This window comes from Microchirus variegatus (genome assembly GCF_963457635.1).
Source record: "Microchirus variegatus genome assembly, chromosome: 5".
In the NCBI taxonomy this organism is placed as follows: Eukaryota; Metazoa; Chordata; class Actinopteri; order Pleuronectiformes; family Soleidae; genus Microchirus; species Microchirus variegatus.
In genome coordinates, this window is record NC_139806.1 from 18,702,822 (window position 1) to 18,720,154 (window position 17,333).

The window sequence follows — 17,333 nt, forward strand, 5'->3', positions numbered from 1 at the left end:
GGGACTGTTCAGACTTTGTATTAAAAACACCTGGCCCTGAACAGGCTGACTCATGAGGTGGAAACATGCTCGTACCCAGTGAGAACACCAAAGAGCAGTCACTCTAACGCAACCTCAGACAGATAGAGATGGAGACCTGGGCATGGTCCTGATCCCTGTTGGTGTTGTGGTTCTGGGAGAGCTGTTTGAAACTTAACTCTTTCTTTCTTGAAACAAACTATGGAATAAGGCACCTGAACTATAGACAACCTTTTTAAAAACCATGCAATAATTAAACTGCTAGAAAAGATAGGAAATACAATGAATGAAGTGGGTCATAGTGTATGGGCGTATTTTTTTTTTTTTTTTTTTTTTTAATCGAGATAAATAACATCAACATCCTATAGTTAGTGAGATAAATGTGATCTTTCTAAAATTACATATTCAAAGGTTACATTTCTGTTCAGTAAAAGAGACAATAGGTTTTTAGGATACATTTCCCTGGGATATGGCATATAATACCATTACTAAACTGAAAAATGTCTATCCTAAACATTGACAGAGCATGCAGTATAAAGTGAGTATAATTTACAATATGCAGAATTAATTTAGTTAAAACTCCAATGCAGAGCTTCTGTCACCCCATTTAAGGATTTCTTAGTAATCAGCACAAACCACTGCAAATGCCCACACAGTCGTCTTTCTTTGGTAGCATTACGTTGCTGTTGCGCTTCCTCCTCGCCGCCGTCAGTCGTGGCATAAAATGAATCACTTCCTGTGTGCAGTCTGGGAATTTCAACAGGCAGCACGGGAACAAAACACAGCGATGCTGAGAAATACACAGAGAGTTGCATGGAGCTGATAAGCTTACTCAGCATTGTGTGTGTGTGTGTGTGTGTGTGAACTAATTTAAAAAATGACTTGAACGTAAAGGGCATCCATTTATATTTAAAAGTTACACATGAGCATCCAGATCACCTATAGACTTCTTCACTACATTACACAAATACAAATTCACTCAGCTCACCAAATGAAATTAAAGACATTTAGACAATTATTTATTCATATTTATTCTATGTTTTTGTTGTCCTTGTATAGTTTGAGCTTTGTTATTGCTCCTCTGGACAAAAATGCACCATGCAGCCACAAGTGATTATGCAGGAGAAGCCCAGAACATGAATCACTTTTGAATCAACTGAATCAAAATATCAAAAAGACCCTGAGGGGGGAGAGGGATATTGGCTTCCTCTGTGGTCTATTTGCCTTCCTGAGCTGATCTTGGCTCTGACAAAGATTAAGTCAACTCCAGAAACAAGAAAGGTGAAAGTGTGCCCATGCTGAAAGTTTGGTATAGTTCACATAGGAAGGAAGAATGGGCATTCTGAGAGTGTTGGATAAACACATTCCTGGACAAAGTTAAACCAGTGCAGACAATAATATCTGTCTGAGGAGGGGGGAAAAAAGCAGTAATTTAAGGCAAAGTAAGATGTTGGATAAGTATTGAGTGTCACCGTGAAGTTGTGCACGTACGATCATACGTGTGTGGCGGGCTGAGAGAGGTGCTTTGACCCCGGTCAAGTCACTTGACTTCTCGGCACCTCTGGCTACCCCAGCTGTATCAACACAGCCCCGCTTGCAGTGAGCTGGTTATGTGTGTCATGAGTTCTGGCTTCAGCCCATCACCCAAAGACTGGCTGTGTTTGTGTGAGTTTGGGTGGAGGGGATAGAGGGTGGTGGAAAAGGACCTGCGCCCCTCACCACAGCTCCACGCTATGGAATTCAAATAATTCCATGCCACCCCCACGTCCCCCACTAGCAACCATGCCCTGAGTAAACAAGCAGCTGGGGTCGGGGGCAAAGCAATCAGCACCACTGCGTAGGTCTTAATGGATTGCTGTGTTGCTGACAGGTGGTTTGGTGGTGCCCCAGAATCAATATCATAGCTGGCCCCTTGTGTGACATGTTGTATTGTGACAACGTAAGAAAGATAATGTTGCGGTATTAATGTAATGTATTGAGAAAAAAGTGTTTCACTATCAGAATCATAATTGTATGTTGAAACAATGAAATTAAAGCACTCTGTACAGGTACTGATATTGAAATGTGTATTCTTATCGTATTCTCTTATTAGAATGCATTGTTTAATGTGCAGATTTTTAAAAAATGATAACCGATCACTGATTTGTTTACAGTTAAATCAATTTTGGGCATTTTTCAATAGAAACTGGAAAGTCAGCGTTTCTAACAATTTCTAATAAGGTGTCATAGTTACTACAATTATAATTCATCAGCAGCTAATCAGGTCTGCATGCTGAAATGTAATCTGTAGTGATCTTATTTTGAACATTTTATTGTAACAAGACTTTCTCTGCAGACACTCTCGAGAGGACAAGGACCAGCGGCCTGTACGGACTTGTTGACACTAAACCTCTGAGCACGTTTTATAAATGTTCCATGACACAGTATATTGAGCCAGGGGAGCAGTGAGGAACATCAGCTCGTCTGGAGGTGATGGCAGGGCATTGCCTTTTAATGTCACTCCAGTAATTAATCATGCACATTTTGCGTCACAGCTGACAGGTGAAGTGTTGTTGAGCTGTAATTTACACGTCTGTAAGCTCAGGAGCAAAGGTGAAGCACTTGTATTGTTGAATATTTTTAGCAGGAAGAAATAAAGACATATTTATTATGTTGTTGTTTTTGTTGTTCCATTGCTGGATTTTCTGCAAAATTGTAGCACTTACATTTGAACACTGTAATCAGGCTGCGGACATTAAATGATCATAAGGAATCTGCATTTGTCCTCATATCAGGCTTCACAGCACACTTTCTTCGGACTGTAGCCCGGAAGAGGATGTGGATATGGGTGGAGGGAGAGAGTGGAGGATGAGGACTCTGGAAGCGGGTGTTTGTCTAGACATATAATAAGAACACCAGAAATCTTTGGTATATGTTATATCTCACCTTTGCCTGACAGCGAGGAAAGACACAGTATCACATTATCTCATGACATAAAACTGACTGTTTGTTTTACTACCAGGATTTTGGAAACGGAAAACCACCGTTTAGCAATCTGTCTGTAACTCACTTGAACTTGATAATGGTTGAAGCCTTTAACATTTTATGAGCAAGTTTAAGATGATGATGTGAGGCACTGTATTCTTTTTTTTTTTTTTTAAGATGAGACAAAGTGTCCCATCTCACACAACTGACTTTCATTGCAGGGCAGCTTTGCTCGAACGGCTGCTGAAGATATGATGCATGTCTGACGTCTGTCCACTGGGTCCCCTTTTCAAAGGATTTAAGGATGCTGCGTACCCTCAGCAGTGACATTAAAAGAAAAAAAGTCTGCTACTTTACTAATCCTTTCTGAACCTCTAATATCATTACTGCAGTAAATTCATCTTGATGGAGGAGGAATGAATGGGCCTCTTTGTTTTATTATTATTATTTCTGGCATGGGGAACCACACGTCTGTGCAGCACTGACCAAAGGTCTATACCCAGATGGTAATGGTGCTACAACTTATTGTACAACAAACACATCTTTCAGGTTTTTGAGCCAACACCGGCCTCGATATGGGCTGGGACAAGAGCCAAACAATGCATTACCTCTCACCGCCTAACCTCCACTGCATCCATCCCACATAGTTAGCCCTCCTCTGAACAGGAGCATCCCAATCCTGGGGCTGATTTACTGACAGAGGAATACTGTGTGTTTCCTGCTCCAGAATACACAGATTCCACAGTAAGGTACTATAAGTAGAGGAGTAATCTTTAAAACAATAGTGCAGTGTCTGGGCAAAAAGAGAACAGTCATATATTTAATTGCTTATCAATTATTGCATGCGAGTCATTGGAGGACAAATGGCTACTTATGGTTGAAATTGTCGGTGGAGACTTGCATGTGTAGTTGTGCGGTTCTGTGCAGTCTGTGTTCTGACAGCTGGCTGAGGAAAAAATTAACCTGGCAGAAACCTGCTCTCCACAAAAAGAGGCAGTCAATAACAGGAACTCAATCAAACTGCCCTCGTTTCCGGTAAGTTATGCACTCTGGACTGCGCGGTCTGACAGAGGCTGGCTCGCTGAAAGACTGGCTGGCTACAGGTCAGCCCCCACCACAGCACACAGACAACTCTCTCAGTTGGCTCCGTTGTACCACACTCATTTGTACCTCATCTCAGTGAGGTTTGGTCTTTTATTCAGGTGGGTTAGAAAATGTGCCTGACACTGCAGTGACGTGCCAAAGAAAATACAGAGCCCCAACGTCAAGTCAGGTTAATGCAACATAAGGACTCCAGTTATCCTGTGCTTGCTTTTCAAAACACATGAAGTGATTAAAAATAGAACATTTTGGCAAAAGACAATTTGCTATCTGCTGTCAGGAAAATAGAAGAATTCAGTAGGACTTCTCACTTTTTAAAGTATTATTCCACACTATGGGTATTTAAAGAACGAAAAAAAAAGTTTGCCTGTCAGCTCGTGATTCAGGCAATGGATTCCAAGTTTCACAGCTGAAACATCCACAGAAACTTGTCAAACCACTCCTGCTGCAATTTTCTTTTCCACAGACAACAGGTATGTACCATATTTTTCAACCTGCTTTGCAGGGTGCCTCTAAGTGTGCCCGTTGCACTTCCAAGTCATGAAGTCTGATTGCTGAATTACTTAGGATATTGTATAGTTGTATAGTGAAGATGCTTGTGACTACCTTTGTATTTCATAGTAAAATACAGATACAGTGGTCACAGACAGACCCCTGGTGGTGCCAGCTCTTTTGCCCTCTGACCAGTTATGGCCCTTTATGAGAGACATTTGTATTCATTTATTTTCAAATATTATATTTAGCATAAATTCTCAATTAAAGTTTAAATTTTCCAAAACAGCAATCGTTTTTATACAGTAATATAAAATATGCAAGTACGCACACAAGATTTGCTTTAGTAGCATAATTATTGTCTTGTTAATAATTATGACAGGCTGTGCCCCTTCCCCATGAAATATCTGTGCATGCCACTGACAGTATGGTTCATGTTGGACATAGCACCGGGGCAGCTAAGAAAGTGCTAAGAAAATTAGATCCAGAATGAGAATTGGCAGAAATTATCACAGGAAAAATGGGACTTTTTACCTTTTTTAAACAGTTAAAACCGGACTGTTGTTGGCTATACTGTCTCAGCAGTGACCTGGCATTATTTCATCATACATATTTTTAATGAAGTCACATTAATTATACAGTTGTATGAGACATAATGTGATGCACTCATATTTTCAGGTTCACCATTATTTTCTACCTTAATTATTTCCATTAATTTTGTTACACACCAAAGTGACGTAATCATGTGAGAGGAGCTTGTACAAAAAAATTTTGTATTTGAAACATTGCATTGATAAGTTTTTATTAGGATCCACAATAGCTTTGTCCTTGTGTGCAATTAGTGGGTGCCTCTTAAAAACAGAGATTAGAAAATAAATAATTTATTGGTACCCCATATAAATTAAAGCAGATACAGGCATTATACTAACTTAATAATAATGACCAATTTAAACTGTATTGGTGTACATACAGTGCATATTGTTACCCTTATGGTCCATCCTCACATCTGTAATATGTAAAAGTGCAGGATAGAAACTGCATCAAGAGTGCTTGGAAGTTCATTGTGTCAATGTAATGGGCACATAATACAATTGTTATGACTCCAAAGGACTATAGGGGATGAAGGAAAGTAACAATCAATGAAAAATAAACAGTTTTTAATAAACTGAAAACCAAGAAGCTGAGTTAACAAAGAACTGTATATTTTTTCCAAAATCAAAACAAAAAAGCACAACTAAAATAAAAGTTACCTGGTTAACAACACACTTCTTCTGGCACGCAGCACAGCAGTCACAGACACAATGTGACTGCTCTTCCCTGCTTCAATGCTCTTTCTGATGTGGTTGAGTGAAGGCAGGTGTGCATTCAGCTGAAGAGGACGGCAGCACCTAAGGATCAAGCAGAGAAAAAAAAAAAACACACACAACACGTAACTACATGTAATTACATTTTCATTCAGGTGGATCTAGTATTTTCCATCACTCATTTGCTCCATGTTAATGTCATTCAATTATAAAAAATGTTCTATTAAAAAAAGAGAGATATGAGTAGTATTTCCTGGACAACTTTCCAACTTGTGTCCCGTTTGCTTTATTGACACAAACATTAGCTTTCCCTTATGTTGGCAACTTATTTGATAAACATAAAGTTGTGGAGCATCAGGTAGCTGAGCCACTGTGATTTGTGTTGTATTTTCAGTGATTTCCATGCAATGGGCTGCATCCCTTCACATCTCTTTATCAGGCTCCCCAGGCGATGTTAACGTCAACATGTAAGGTGTCATGTAGGCGCCACCCTCTGGCAGGAGAACTCATTTACGCTCATGTCACAAAATATTTCCAGGTTTTCTTGCTTTGGAAGATTGTGGGCTTCTGCAGTCTTTAATAAAGACACGGCGCGGGCCTCAGTGTTCAATATAAACAGATTCAGCTTCCACAACGGCACCTCCAACACACACACACACACACAGAGGGAGAGGGAGGGAGGGAGACCACCACCCTCTCTATCTGTACACTTTCTCACACTCCGTCTTGCCCTACCATGTTTAGAGCCATGGCTTCAAACTAATTGAATAAGCAGCGACCCTGTGGACAGCCTCTCTGAGGGATTAGGATATGATCTGAAAAGAGCACTCCTCTGAAGACAAACACAGCCAATTTAGAGCCATTTCATGCTCTGCGCTCCAGCACACGAGAGGCCAGCACGGAGGCCACACACACACACACAGACACACACACAAACACACACAAAAAAAGTAAGTCATGGACATTCAAAATATGCATTCTTTAATCTTTCTCTTATAGCACAGCTGTTTTCTCTTTTCTTTTGTTACCACCTACCTCGATATTCAAAAAAAATATCACTAATGATGATGATAGCTGCAATTAAAATGTAAATGCTGTCCTAAAAATAGTGTCTAGAATGTTCTGATGTTTTTCTGTTTTGTTTTTTAAGTCACTTGGTAGTTAATGCATTCGCCTTCATGGCTTCACACAAAGGCTTTTTTTGTGTACAATAAATGAAATTGTGTTTTAATGATAATCACATTTATCAAAATCCTATCCTTTGGGTAACTGGAAAGAGCAAAGGGACTGAATTTCCAGATAGATGGCGATGGAGAGCCATTTTTTTATTTACAAAAAAAAAAAATGCTAAATAAGTTGTGAGATTAGTTTTGTTTCCTAACATTTAATGCAGACCCCCATCTAAAAAAGTTAACCCAATGAAACATGCACAATTTCCAAATGCCAATTATTACTTCTTCTAATTTAATCTTCTGTTATTTCAGTGCTTTACTTCACTGCTTTGGCTTTACATCATTTTTCTTAAATATGAACTTTGGGGGTTCTGGGGTTCAGGAGAAGCAAATCAAACAGTGTGTGTTTTATTACATGCCTCAGTAATCCAGGAAAGGGAAAGCACATGTCTCAGTGAAATATGATCAAATTCTGATAATCTGTGGATATTTTGTCCGATTCTAACCTCTTACATAAAATGAAATAAATGAAAGTCTCTCCTTATTTCGTAATGTTCCATTTTTCATGCAGAAGGAGTATTCTTCGTCTTCGTCTTCTTCTTCTTCGTCTTCATCTTCTTCTTCTTCTTCTTCCATCTCCTCTCCTCAGGGCAGCCAGTGCAGTAGTTTATGTCTGTCTTTCTTTTTCCAGCTGCCTGTTAGGACTGTGGCTTCCCCTGTGGCGGTCTATTTCTCCCCCTGGCAAAGAGAGAAGTATGCCATTAGTTCACCAGACCTGCCATTGCTGTCAAAATACAAGTGGGGAGTAGATCTATTAGATACCTATATTTCCTGGTTGAGCAGGCTCCATTTCTGCCGTCCACTTGGCACATTAAACAGAGAGACAAAACCCAGATGACTGGTTCTGAATCTATGAAAACATGGACTAAGTACACTGCTTTGGATGTTGATTCTCAAAGAAAATAATGAAAAAGCCACTAGTGGGGGAAAAAAAGGACAATGCAATTGAGAAAAGACAGTCCACTGTCATGGTTAACTGTTGTGCCAACTTTAGTCTCCTTTCACTTTTACTGTTTTCATTAGTTATATCAGCTTTGCACTGTGTTTAAATGACTCTTAATGACTTATATAAGAGTAACTTATAACTTTCTTCTCATAAATAATGACAATATTCCCTTTTTTGTAACAGTGCTGGTATCTTTGTGAGATTTCACCTCATTTAATACAAGAGTCAGGAAGCATCTATGGTTATTTAGTAGCGAGGTTCAGCTTCGCACTGAAGCAAGCCTGATTATGTAAGTAGCACAGGGAATGGTGCAAGAAAGATTTGTAATAAAAGCCTGTTCAGGTAAATCACTTTTCAGCCTGTCATCACGAGCAAGGGCAGTATTATTGGAAACAGGCGGTGTGTATAACATGTGGATATTGGCCACTCGTTTCACGGTCCCTTATGACTTGGGCACCAGTCATTTCCACACTTCTATATGAATTAACTTTAACCTCCTTTTGACATTTGATGTCTTTTCCAACCACTGTCATATGATTATTTAATCATGCATGCTTTGTGCACTCTTCACTATCTCTAAGTCATTTGTTAGATACTTAATAATTGTTATCAACGAAATTTTATTCTCCTCTGATTTTAAATGCACTTTTAAGTACAACAGTCTCAATCCTGACTTTTTCATTTACTGAGTAAATGCATTTTCCTTCAACTGTATACTGTCCGAAGAGAAAGATTGGTATGTGAAGTGAATAAATAATAAAAATAAATCAATGCTCTGTCTGGAATATTAGACCAGAAACTAGTCATCACTATTAAAATAATCAAATCTTTTGAGAGGGGTTCGTGCACCAGGAAAATTAATTCAGCAGTTATTTGACTACCCCCTCTGTCTGGCCAAAGCTTTATCCCCTAAGCTGAGTCTCAGGGCGGTCCACTGTTTGTGTGAGCTCTGAATCTGCAGGCTTTGCAGGCTTTCCTCTTCCCCAGGCAGGGCAGAGAGGCTGCTGACTCCACAATCTCATCCCTATATCCCTCTGTCCTCCTTCCTCCATCCCTCCATCCCTCCATCCCCCTGTGTCCTGTTTACTCTCTGCAGCCCTGCCGCCGTGCCACCTCGGAGACACTCCAGACCACCAAGGTCCTGGCGGCTGCCTTGGATTGGCCAGTGAGGGCCCTCACCATGGGAACACCGGGGAGAGGTGCTGGAGTGGGAGGGGGAGTGGCGCTAACAGTGGCTTAGTGGTGGGGATTTTCTGTGCTGTGGGACAAGGCAGGAGAGTAAAGGTATGATTAAATGTGGCTTTAGTCCTTGACATTGAAAATATATAGATGCCGTTGCATTGTGTGACCTCTTATTGGGCTCCTCTGGATGTTTGTATTTTTGAGCTTTTCTGTGGTTGAAAACCATGAAACCATTATGAAAAATAAATAACATTTTACTGTGACAATGATATAAATCCTATCGTATAAATTTATAAAGCTATTGCATCTCTTAGCTGCACATAATAGTCTAAATGTGAGCAACTTCTTTTTGTAGATTGTACTAAAACATTTTGTCTCAGCTCCGGTTGGCAGGAGGTTTTCATACCACCCCTTCTTAAATTTCCTCTACAGCCATGAATGTAACGGGAGATGTTATTTTTGACACTCTAAGAAATCGGGAGGGGAGGTCGTACTGGCTCAATAATGTTCTGGGATTCTTTCCAAAGCTTTAGTCGCCCTCTGTTGGTTAAAGGCTGCACTTTTCTCCTCTCTGTGTCAGCAGTTATGTGGCGTGTTTGCACAGAACTACAGCCTACCACCAAAGCAACCACAGCAAGCTCCATTATGACATCTATTTTTGCATGGGTGGTCCCCTTTACATTGTTGAACTCAGTGACAGCAAGTTCTAGTGAACGTTAAAAGAAAGCACTGCACCAATTTTGGGCAGTAAAGAAAGTTCTGCTTAGGTCAATCTGTCAGCAGTCTATCAAAGCACCGGCCAAGAAGTGCACGCAGCTATGGAAGGGTTTTCTGAAAACACTCCCTTGTCAGACTTCACTGCAAGAAGGCAGTCATTGTGGAATGACGAGAGTAAAGGCTATATTAGTTTTGTTTTGGAAGTGCTGTATATGAGGTGTTAGAGCTCTCTCTTTTGGGGACAGACGTTCTGACAGGAATACAGATCAACAGCCTGTAGAGAGAGGAGAGGTGGGGAGGGGGGAGTACAGGTGTGTGTGCATTAGCCACAACATAGGGTCAGTCTGCACTATTTTTTTTCTTCTGAGTTTCTGGAAAGTTCCCGCTCTGAGGCAATCAGCGGTGTTTTCCCCATGTTGATGTGTGCTGATTTGACTTGTGCAGGTTGTGTTGGGCTTCTTACTTTCAGGAAGAAGGAAGGGAGAGTCTGCTGAGGCAGCATGTGGCAGTTTTGAAAATCATATTTTATTTATGTACTTGTACAAAGCAAAACAACTACCACAATACTTGTAATCACCCAATTTAAAAAAAAACTTCATTAATGAAGATGGATCATTAATCCATCTTTAACCTTAGTTTTTGGGCCAATTTCAATTCAGTTAGTTATAAGATGATACTCATACAAATACCACAACCACGGAAATATTCAGCTGACAGTGACAGTTACGGCTTGACAAAAGATCGTAAAATAAAAAGAAATGTTACGCAACAATGACGTCAGTAATCCATAAAATGGGCCTAAACTAAGATAATACAATGGTTTTCATAAGTTTTATATCTCTATTAACAAAGAAAATACTTAATTTGTAGCATACTCGTTTTGTAGCTTTCGGCGCCATCTTTGTTATGTGAAAACACGCAATGCATTCTGGGTAGCCAGAAAATCTCAATATTGAGAGCGATACAGCCCTTAAACTTGCCCCTCAACTTTATTTTTCTGAGAATCGGGACAGCACTTGCACTAGCGGGAGCGCGCATTTTTGAGATTGTGGGTTAAGCAAGGAATTGGAATTCACCCATAGTCTTACTACAAACAAGGGAGGCCTCACAACAACAAAACTAAAAAACAATCTGTGACTTTTTTTTTCCCGCTGACAAAAGTGACAGACAACTACTGAAACAAAACCTGGAACACTGGGGGGAAAACTGGGGGATTGTGGGTCCTGACTCCACAGTGTTTGTGAAGGGTCTTCAAGATTTTTGACAGCTACAGGATACGTGTGGGCCATTGTTTGTCCCTCCAAGTGCTACCACAGTGGTACAACTTCCTCCTCTCCCACCAACCTCCATGCCCACACACAGACACACACACACACAACTATGCATTTGACTTTATTTAAAGATTACATTAATAGTGCTGCAATTTTGTTTAATAATAGCACTCAGGTTTTATTTCTAAAATTATGATTTTTTTTTGTTTACTCTTTAGAATGAAATTGGTTTTGTGACATTTACTACAACAAGTCATCTTAAAACTATAAAACACTTCATGTGGAAGGAATGCAGACGTTTATTTATTCAAAGATTCCAAAAATTAATTTGTTTATTTTATCTGATGTCAGATATTTACAGATGACATTACTAAATCTAAATAATGTAAAATAAATGTTTTTATTACTGGTTTAAATTTAAGTATTTCTGAATATATTCTTGTTGACATTATACATTATACTCCCATAAAATACAGGATTTTGGAATCAAATCAGAAACATGTTTGTTATGTTGCAATTAAAGCGTCTTAGCTGACAGTTCTTTACTTTAGCCTATTCTTAATTCTTAAATGATGTTGCTATTATACAAACTACAATGCCACATGAACCAATGACAGACAATACACTGTCACTGTTAAAAAAAAAAAACAATTATGACACAAGTCATTTTTTATTGACAGATAAATATCTGTTAACAGGCTAGTGTGTTTGTTTTGAACGTCAAAGTAAAAAGGAGCATTTGCCCTTGACAGAAACATCTACCTGATAATTGTTTCCAAGCTGCAATAAACCCCCGGCCCCTACCAGTAAGAGCATGTGTATCATCCAAAACGCTACGGAATAGACACAGTAAATCTTTTTTGCTTGCTCTTGCCTGCCACACAACACATAAAATGTCTCCCTCAAAATGGGCTCTTTGTGTGGTCAAGCGAATATGGCCCGGAGAATGAACCGCAGCACTGTGACTCTTTTCCTGTTTCCCCCGTCTAAAAGCAGACTGGACTGAAATGAAGACAGACCCAGAAGAAAGGCCAAACCAAGAATACCGAAAGCAAATCAGGCATAAATATTCCGCTTAAATATGTTCAGGTAGTGTTTGTTTGCTTGTTGCCAGACAATGATATAAATAAAACCATAATGCTGTAATGATCTTGTTCCTGAAAATATGTCTTTTCAAAAAGTGTAGCGATGCGATTTACATCTCAACAAGAGTCAAACTGCCACAGCTTATTCATTTGTAACACCTTGTGCTTCACCTTACTCTGACCCTTGTCTCTCACTTTCAGGGTTGTGTCATCTGTTGAATCCTCCGTTGCTTGTCTTGAACTCCATCGTGAGAACCTTTTCACACTACAATAGCAGTGGTAGCACAGGCTGCCTTTTGGGTGCCCTGTCCTGTGTTTTTGTTGGCCGTTGGAGCCGGTTTTTGGGGAGTCAGACAGAGAACAGGCTAAGGGTCTTTCCCCCCCAGTACGTCCTCGCTGCAGAGAGAGACGAGCACTCGGCTCATCGATCACCGTGCACCAGGAGGGAGGACAGACGCTGTGGGTGGGACGAGAGAACATAACTGAGACATGTTTAATATGGAAATGTATGAAGCTACGCATGTCGAGAATATGCTATTCTGTAACAAATGAAAGTTAAGCAAGCATGTGTGGGGGGGGGAATACGTGTGAGTTGTTAAAGGGGAATCCAATAAAATTTGACAGAGGTATGTTTTGGGTGCGCAAAGTTGATGTCTGCATGGGTAAGGGGTCAAGAAGGAATTCATTTGTCTGAAAAAGGCCTGATGTAATAAAACATGCGCACAAGCAGCATGTACACCCACGTCTTCACACAGGCCTGTGTTAACACACCAACCTCCGTCACAGAAAACACGCTCTATCAGTCTGTTTGAACAAGACGCTTGGCTCCATTTAGTTCCCTCAGCAATGACTCCTCAGCAAGAGCTAAAGCATAAAAGAGCAAAGCACATTCACACATGGAGGCCTGATGGATTATGGCTCTCTTGGCCACTGAGGCCTCTCAGCAGGGCTGGCAGACTGAACAGAGACCCCGTGCAGGCCTTGGGGTGAGCCAGAGGGACGAGTAAATACAAAGCTGAAGGAATGAGCCCCATTGTGGGACCGCCTGACCAGCAGTCGGGCCCAACCTGGAGATGATATGGAGCCAAGCATATAACCTAACAGCAGGGAAGCTCCAAGATCATTAAAGGCTTCGCCGTGGCCATTTGATCAGTGTTGAAACCACCGATTGTAAACACTGGACACAGCAAGCTGCTGTGTTTCCCCGTCGTCTGTAAATCAATCTGCGTGTGGGTGGATGAAGGCTATTTTCATTCCAAAAGTCATGTTGTACTGTTCTGCACAGTATTTGAAGCATGTATGGGTCAATCACATAAATCACTTCCTTATATCAAGCTCTCAGTAATGATCATTTAGCATATTTGACAATACAGAACATCATAAATGCACGTAATCTATCGTAAAGACATTGCCTGGAATATGGGATTAAATGTGCATTAATCACACTTTGGCTAGGGCCAGTGGAAACGAGCTTTGAAAATGACATTAATATACAATATTATGCAGAGTGAACATGTGCGCAAACACCTGATGAATGTAGGAGCAATAATATTTGCTTTTCTTGTAGCTTCGCTCTGCTTTCCACCAACTTGTGAGGAAAATATCTGACTCAGAGGAGAATTATTTGCAGGTTTATATTTGAGCGACACCTGTCACACTGTCGCATTGCCTTGACAGTGTCATTCTATCCACAATTATTTAAAAAAGATATGTGCATTGCTGCAAGTCTGTAACATTTTCCTGATGGTGGCACATGTCAGCACCAGTGTCAGGTATTACACAGTGTAAAAGTAGCACAGGAACAAAAGAGTCACAAAGCAAAGTGACACAAGACGTGTAAACCTTTAGTTTATTCATATTTGCTAACAACATTAGCCGTCCTAAGATCTGAGCTGAACAAGAAAAGTTAATGGACCCATATAGTATATTTAATTCAATTAAAAGTTAATTAAATTGCTTTTGGATTCCATTTGTTTTCGTTAGAAGACATTTTACATAGTTGCAGCACAAAAAACTGTGGAGTGAAAAAACTCAGTCTTTGTAAATGATATCAAGGTTTAAGATGGGGGGAAACCATAAAGGGATAACTGGACAGTGTGTTCTTACTGGTGGCAAACCTCAGTGGTGTTAAAAACAGATCACTCACCCAGCATGTTCCCACCACTGGACGTGACGACACGTGTTCTGCCATTAACTGAACATTAACGTGGTTTATTCCCCCCTTCGCAAATCAGAACCACCTGCCCCCAGGACTGACGAGTGGATGGTCCTCTGTTTGGACCTCCATGGAGAGAGGGAGAAAGAGAGAGACTCTTATTTAGACAAACGTCAGGGCTCTAGGGTTTACACATGGAACACAGAGTTGAGCATGCAGGGAATCTCACCCTTCACATAGCCTCCTATAACCCTGGACCTCGTCTCCTCCCTTCTGAGCGGAGCCCAATATTTTTTAATTATGAAGAGGAAACTCTTGTTACAAAGGACACTGTCTCTGTCGATCTGCAGGGAGGCTGCGAGGAGTTCTGGGGTCACCCTTCCCCTTTTATTCTCTCTCTATCCCGTGTGTGTGTGGGCCATAGATGTATCAGCTAACATGCCACCCAGAGATTCAGGTCACAGGTGACAGACTACCTTCCCACACCCTAAATGGCACCTGGATCCTGAACGCAACCCCCTTTTTTTACACCCTTGCAACACCACGGCGTCCTCGAGCACCTCTGTACTTCAGCTCCTGTCCTGACCAAACATATCAACTTTAGCAGCACTTTCTGTCTTATACTTCCTTATTCACATGGACGTATCGTAACACTTGTCAATATTAATCAAATTTTATACAATAAGATTTTGACGTGTCAGTGAGCTTTTTTTTTTCACGCACAGCGTCTTTGCTCCGGTGGTCTCTAACTGACAGGAATTCAGGCAATATTTGTTATCTTTAGGCCCAACAAGTCCATCTGGTTTTGGTTTGGCTCCTCAAGATCGCCCCTGGAGATGTGGATGGAGGGGACAGGGTGAGGTGGTGGAGGGGCAGTTCTTTTTTTTTTTTCTCCCTCCTCTTAAATTGAATTTCTCACCATTGAAACCCGGGCCTCAGACCAGGGATAGAGCGAGGGCTTGTGTTCAGCTTCCAACCCTCGGGCTTCTCAAATACCAGAAAAAAAAAAGTAAGTCAGATGGGGTAAAAAGAAAGATTGGGAAGAAATCAGTATCACCTGTTTTTGCCAAATGATTCGCATGTTCGTAGTAATGGCTATTAGCTGACTCGTTTTCTCTCAACCTGTGTTTGTATTGGAAGAATGCATGAACTCTCTCTGAACCATTCCTGACATGAAACCTTTTGTGTCTGATGAAATGGTGTGTGAAAATAAACAAATAGTAGACTAAACAAATCTGTCCGCCTTTGTTGGGTACTCAGAATGGAAAGTATTTAAAATTCATTCAAGGGTGTTTAATTTAGATTCAAATTATTATAAAATTAATTTAAAAAAAAATGTTTTTACATATGCATACGTTTCGTTAGGATGTGAGATCTAGTGCACTGTAAATGTTTATAATCATTTTAAAAGCCAACCAATATTGTAATAACATGAATATCGTTTTTCATTGTGGCAGCAGATTTTTCTTTAGATCTATATTTGTATTTTCCTCCCCACTAAATCTGCACTTGATAATACATTTTACAAAAATACATTGACAACCACAATAAATATCAATATAACACTAAAGGAATGGCCTCAGTTATCACTTTGTCCTTTTCACCTTATTTATAATAGTTTCTTCAAGACTTGGCTTTAATATCGGATATTCTGTGCCGAGTCCTCCAACAGCTTTCCATTTTTAACTGCACTTCTGTTTTCGTCCGCTTTCTAGGAAAACATACCACAAAAGGAGCCTGAGCTCAATATATTTCAGGTTTTCATATGGATGGACGACAGTTTGTCTCTGTCATCCATCTCTCTTGTCATTGTCCACTGCACGCTATATAAATCAAAATGGAGGAAGAATAAAAGTAACCCAAAACTGTGAATTATTTTGTCGGCCCTGACAATTTCATGTCAATGACAGTCTCAAACCACTGGATGTAAAACTGGACAAGTACCGGGTTTCTGTGCTTTTCAGTGGCACAGTTTGCTTTTCTGGTATTTCTGTATAATTAAATACATGTTTCCCATGGTACTCCCCCATAAAGTCTGCACGTATCCCTGACTAACCCTGCGGTTCTGTGAAATAAGACGTTACTGTCATTTAAAGACTAGAGCAGGATGAAGAATAAGGTATACTTTGGGGAAATGTTGCTTGAAATGTACACATGCTCCTCTCCATGCTGCCATTCACCTCCAGCAACCTCAGTAAAAATCCTTGATAGATCATCATCACTATTGTCATAATAAGATGCTCCTCTGCTCTTTATTAGGCTCCTGGAATCAGTTTTTTTATGTGTTTAATGTTCAAATAGACCAAGGCTGCACATGTTTTTTTTACCCAAAAATAGCAACAAAGTTAGCTTACAGTAATTATACTTACTGTACAGTATCTTTTGTGTGGGTTTTTGTAAATACTATTTACAGTTTTTTTTGGTTTTCTTATTACTTTTTTTCAATTGAAAAATGAGGAAGCATTTACAAACACCGCTATATACCGTTCAAAAGTTTGCCGTCACCTATACAACATTGTCATGTTTTCCATTAAAACTCACACTTTTGTTCGTCAAAAGAGTTGCAAAATGAATAGAAAATATAGTCAAGACCTTGACAAGATTAGAAATAAGGATTTTTGTCAAAGAACCAGAAAACAAGGGTTTTCAAGGGTTTTCTAATCATCCAATATCCTTCTAACACGATTAGCAAACACAATGTACCATTAGAACACTGGAAATAGGCCTTTATACATCTATGTACATATTCCATTAAAAACCAGACGTTTGCAGCTAGAATAGTCGTTTACCACATTTACAATGTATAGAGTGTATTTCTGATTCATTTAATGTTATATTCATTGCTTTTCGTTAAAAAAAGGACATT